The sequence below is a fragment of the Callionymus lyra genome, chromosome 11 (genome assembly GCF_982586985.1).
Source record: "Callionymus lyra chromosome 11, fCalLyr1.hap1.1, whole genome shotgun sequence".
Lineage (NCBI taxonomy): Eukaryota > Metazoa > Chordata > Actinopteri > Syngnathiformes > Callionymidae > Callionymus > Callionymus lyra.
The window spans coordinates 2623188-2630000 of record NC_141828.1 but is presented as its reverse complement, the minus strand read 5'-3'; the positions used below and the strand labels follow the sequence as shown (position 1 = coordinate 2630000).

At 41.2% G+C, this 6813-nt stretch overlaps 1 protein-coding gene across 6 annotated transcripts in view; it reads right to left on the bottom strand.

Moving 5' to 3' along the window:
- camk2g2 (calcium/calmodulin-dependent protein kinase (CaM kinase) II gamma 2) overlaps nucleotides 1-6813 on the bottom strand; it is a 67613-nt gene that overhangs the window by 39353 nt on the left and 21447 nt on the right. The gene's annotated exons all lie outside the window — the stretch shown is intronic.

The following is a 6813-nucleotide window of genomic DNA, read 5'->3' as shown; positions in this document are numbered from 1 at the left end:
CAGGATGTCTCTCTACGGGGGATCGTTGGCACAGGGAACTTGAAAGAACCATTTGGCCGGAAAGGGACGACCCCTGGGTGGGAAACTTGCCTTAAATATAGCGATGTTTCTACAGATCGGGACCTTTTCTCCGGGACTATTGATCTGTACAGTCGCCGAGAGAAAGTGTGTCCGATCGATCGTAAACCTTGTATTTTGTTTGACTTGAAGCAGCGAATAAACGACCCGTGACTCACTCTTGCTTGTTCATCTTTCTCCACGAAGCGAAGCATAAGACCCGGGACGGACTGACGTCGCGTTGGAGCGACGGAACGGACTCCGTGTTTTGTTCGTTTTAGCACGAAAATGTCATCAAACTCAGGAACAAACTTGAGGCTTATTTTGTTGAATCATTTGATTTTGCGTCAGATTTCCATGGTTTTGGTAAATTAAGTTTGTGAAGAGAAAGATGTTTTTATTTTGAAACAAAGAGTTAGTTTATATTTTACAAATATGTTTTTTAAAGAGCTTTATTTGTGTTGTAGGTGTGAGTCTGTGTTAAGAGTCTAGTATCAGAAGTTTGTGTTAATGTTTGTTGATGTTTCGAAGCTTGTTCAACTGAACACGTCAGTGGAGTCTGGTGATCAATGTTGTGTAATCAATGCTGATGGTTCTGATCACGTCAGCAGCTTCACAGCAGACGACTGAAGGACAAACACCAGAGTCGACCCTGAACCTCTGACCTCCTGGACAGATGTGCAGATGGACAGATGTGCAGATGGACAGATGTGCAGATGGACAGATGTGCAGATGTCAACCATCACGAGTCACAACCAACACGTTTGAAAAGGTCATGAACTCGAAACATTTCACACCGAATACATGAAACTGCAGTATCTGAGCAGATTTACTTCATGATCGTACTTTAATTCGAGTTACTAAAAAAATGTATACATTGCTATATATTGATCTAATATGGGGCGTCATAGCTCAGATGGGGGCGTCATAGCTCAGACAGTGGGTGCCTGCAGTCCAAGAGGTTGCAGGTTCAATCCCAGCTCCAGACAAGCTTGTGTCGTTGTGTCCCTGAGCAAGACTTTACCATCAGGAGCATCAGGGTAAAGTGATGTCTACTCCCATCAGTGTGTGTGAGTGGCTGTCAAAGCGCTTGTGACCCTGGTCTAGAAAGGCACTTTATAAATATACATTATTATTATTAATACTGTATCGATATTCAACCACATTGTATTGATTTTCTTCATTTTTCCCCTTTTTTAAATAATAATTTGCGTAAGGTGCCACCGTTGACTGAGGACGAGAGGATACGGGAACTTCCTACTATGACACTACAGACACGAACATTTAGAAAGTTTTGTCCAAATATATTGTATGGTGAGATGAGTGTATTAGTGTCTTAGTGTATTACAGTATTAGTGTATTAGTGTATTTGTGTAGTAGTGTACTAGTGTACTAGTGTACTAGTGTATTAGTGTATTTGTGTAGTAGTGTAGTAGTGTACTAGTGTATTAGTGTATTAGTGTATTTGTGTAGTAGTTTAGTAGTGTAGTATTGTAGTAGTGTATTAGTGTACTAGTGTACTAGTGTATTAGTGTATTAGTGTACTAGTGTACTAGTGTATTAGTGTATTTGTGTAGTAGTGTAGTAGTGTACTAGTGTACTAGTGTATTAGTGTAGTAGTGTATTAGTGTACTAGTGTATTAGTGTATTAGTGTATTAGTGTATTTGTGTAGTAGTTTAGTATTGTAGTATTGTAGTAGTGTATTAGTGTATTAGTGTACTAGTGTATTAGTGTATTAGTGTATTAGTGTATTTGTGTAGTAGTTTAGTATTGTAGTATTGTAGTAGTGTATTAGTGTAGTAGTGTACTAGTGTATTAGTGCGTAACCCACTCAACAAGGAGAGAACATACTAACTACACACAGGAAGGTCATGAGTCGACTCCCTCCTGACCTGGAAGTGAACCTGTGACCTTCTTACTGTGAGTCGATCACTTTAATCTTCACCATCTTTTGCTTCTTTACTTTTCTTTAAGGAACTTTATTTTAATTACGATTGATTGACAGTTATGAGCATTTCTGACGATCAAACGACAAATAAAAGATTTGTTTTTGTTATAGGATTGAATTTATGTTCCTTTGATCCTTTAGTTACTGTTAGTTACCTTTTGAACGCTTTGAGTTTTGTATTGTTAGTCGTTCATCAGCGAGAACATGAAGGAATGTTGAGCCCAGAAGAAGAAACGTCTCCTTCCTGAGAACAAACTCACTTGTGTTTGGAAACTAGACGAGTGACGTGAAGGAAAAACATTTTTGTTTTGATGGTTTTCAATGATTTCCTTCGAAAAAAACCATCAAACGTACATTTTATCAAATACTTTCTTGAGTCTTAGTGACAAACATGTGTTTACGTTTCATGGTGTTGAGGTTGAACAGAGGTGTGTAGTCGCTGGTGTGTGTGTTGCTACACAACCAGAGAATTCCTGGAAGCGTCACAGGAAGGATTAGAACACAAGCCTGGACTGATTCCCGACCTCTGACCCCATGAGTCAGTGTTGTCTGTGATTCTCTGCTCGTCCCTCGACTCACATCCTGGACTTCTGACTCACGAGCAACGTGTCAATCAAACACGAGCCGACGTTCCTCAACCTTCGTTCTCCAGATATAAACGGCGTCTGGTGTTTATTCTTAGAAGCTTCAAAAATAGTCTGTTTTATTATTGTTTGATTGAAGGATTCATGGCAACGACACCAGTTGAAACGACAAGAACCTCAGAGGAAGAAAACATCGACAGTTGATTCAGAAAAGTGAACAAAACAAATGTGAAGAAAATAATAATAAAAATATATAATCAAATACGATGATGCTTCGGTTCAAACACCACCAGCTATTTTCACAATATTACGTTTGTAATGACAGAAAAAGAAAAGAGAGAATTAGTTAAAGTAGTAAAATCAATAATGTTGTCGCTGACATCACTAGACTGAAGGAGCAAATATACAATTAAACCATTAAATATGTTGATAATTAACTTTATCAATTATTTACATTGACAATTAACATGAATATATTCAAAGCGTTTGTTCATGTTTGTCTTGCTATTAAACTTCTGGCCTCTAGATGGCAGCAGTCTTTATATCCTCCAGAGCAAAATGAAGAATGATGACTGAGGACGAGAGGATACAGTGAGTCCAGCAGCTTCTAAAGCTGATGTTTGGACATATTTTGGTTTGAAAACAAATGAAAGTAGTTACGACTTCATCAAGAGTCATGTGGTCTGTAAATACTACAATACCAGAGTCAAGTACTGGACAATATTACACATATATACTTGTTACTACACTATCACAACACCAGAGTCAAGTACTGGACAATACTACACATATATACTTGTTACTACACTATCACAACACCAGAGTCAAGTACTGGACAATATTACACATATATACTTGTTACTACACTATCACAACACCAGAGTCAAGTACTGGACAATACTACACATATATACTTGTTACTACACTATCACAACACCAGAGTCAAGTACTGGACAATACTACACATATATACTTGTTACTACACTATCACAACACCAGAGTCAAGTACTGGACAATACTACACATATATACTTGTTACTGCACTATCACAACACCAGAGTCAAGTACTGGACAATACTACACATATATACTTGTTACTACACTATCACAACACCAGAGTCAAGTACTGGACAATACTACACATATATACTTGTTACTACACTATCACAACACCAGAGTCAAGTACTGGACAATACTACACATATATACTTGTTACTACACTATCACAACACGCTCCTACTCTGTACTACTGTGCTTTCTCTAATATTCTTTTACATACATTGATGTGTTAACATTCCAAGAGGTAAAAGTAATTAATCAATAAGAATCAATAATATGGACTTGATTCTTATTTTACTGATAGTTTGTTTTCTGTTAAACAAAAGTGAACGACTTTAATGAAACTTTTCTCTAAACCAAAAAACATTTATCAACACTCGCAGTAAAACACATTTCCTCTCATGTCCATGTGGTTTCATATCTTCAACAGAGCAGCACTCATGTCAATCAAAGTGAGTGACGGCTCGTCATCATGTTCATAGTTCACTCTTCTCTGAGCTGATGATGGAGGGATGGCTCGGGTCACATGGTCTTAATGGAGGGAGAGTCTCTGTCAATCAATGACGAATCATCACGAGCTTCTAATGTTTCAAGTGTTTGAAGACCTGACGCAGTAAAACATGTCCTTAAGTACTCGCTCAGATCTGAAGTATTTATTAAAGCTTCGCTGACAATACAGTTTCTACATCGTCTATGAAGAAACAGTATCTTCAGATGTAATCAAAGTACTTCTTCTGGAAGGATCTTCGTGATTGTGTTTTTCAAAATGAGTATATTGTGCTATAAAGTACAGTTCTACCCCGTCTGTAATCTGGGCGAACGAGAGGTTACGAGAGTCCATTATGACGTAATAATGCCTTCACTCCTCCAGCCAGCTGTAATCATGCCCCGCTTTGTTTATACAACAAGTCCCATTAGTCGCATTTGCGACATAATGGCAGAAGAAGAGACGTCGACACTTCTGTGATCAACGAGTTAAAGAGCAGTTTATGACACAACAACATGAACAACACAACTCTACACACCTCTGTATGAACACAACACACTAGTGAGTTAAATTAAAGTGAATAAACCTTCTGTTTATCTAATTTAATTAAACTTTACCTTTATCTTAAAATCCATTCATAACTTGATCTTAACAATCACAAATAAATTTTACTGTAAAGTTAATAATTGATTGTTTTAAAGATAAAATGCATCAAACATTGAAAAAATAATCGCATATTTAATCGCAATATTGAGGAAATTAATCGCAATGATATTATTTCACATAATCATTAATCATCACTTCTGACCTGAGGAAAACGACAACATTGTCACATGACGCTGACACTGACACACACTGAAACACACTGACACACACTGACACACACTGACACACACTAACACACACACACACTGACACACACTGAAACACACTGACACACACTGACACACACTGACACACACTGACATACACTGATGCACACTGACACACACAGACACACACAGACACACACTGAAACACACTGACACACACTGACACACACTGACGCACACTGACACACACTGAAACACACTGACACACACTGACACACACTGACGCACACTGACACACACAGACACACACTGACACACACTGACACACACTGAAACACACTGACCCACACTGACACACACTGACACACACTGACACACACTGATGCACACAAACACACACTGACGCACACTGACACACACTGATGCACACAAACACACACTGAAACACACTGACACACACTGACACACACTGACACACACTGACGCACACTGACACACACTGATGCACACAAACACACACTGACGCACACTGACACACACTGATGCACACTGACACACACTGACACACACTGACACACACTGACACACACTGATGCACACAGACACACACTGACACACACTGAAACACACTGATACACACTGACGCACACTGACGCACACTGACGCACACTGACGCACACTGACACACACTGACACACACTGATGCACACTGACACACACTGATGCACACAGACACACACTGACACACACTGACGCACACTGACGCACACTGACACACACTGAAACACACTGACACACACTGACACACACTGACACACACTGATGCACACTGATGCACACAGACACACACTGACGCACACTGACACACACTGATGCACACTGACACACACTGACACACACTGACACACACTGACACACACTGATGCACACAAACACACACTGACACACACTGATGCACACTGACGCACACTGATGCACACAGACACACACTGACACACACTGACACACACTGACGCACACTGACACACACTGACACACACTGATGCACACTGATGCACACAGACACACACTGACACACACTGACACACACTGACACACACTGACACACACTGACGCACACTGATGCACACAGACACACACTGACACACACTGACACACACTGACGCACACTGACACACACTGACACACACTGATGCACACTGATGCACACTGACACACACTGACACACACTGACACACACTGACACACACTGACGCACACTGACGCACACTGACGCACACTGACGCACACTGACGCACACTGACACACACTGACACACACTGACGCACACTGATGCACACAGACACACACTGACACACACTGACACACACTGACACACACTGATGCACACAGACACACACTGACACACACTGACGCACACTGACGCACACTGACGCACACTGACGCACACTGACGCACACTGACACACACTGACGCACACTGACGCACACTGATGCACACTGACACACACTGACACACACTGACACACACTGACACACACTGACGCACACTGATGCACACAGACACACACTGACACACACTGACACACACTGACGCACACTGATGCACACTGACACACACTGACACACACTGACGCACACTGACGCACACTGACGCACACTGACGCACACTGACGCACACTGACGCACACTGACGCACACTGACACACACTGACACACACTGACACACACTGACACACACTGACACACACTGACACACACTGATGCACAAAAGAGCGTCGCACACTTGGGGTCGTCGTGGCTCAGAGCAGAGACGACTAAAAAAAGAAGTCAATCCTCCTCCAGCTCCAGGCCTGAGTGACAGTG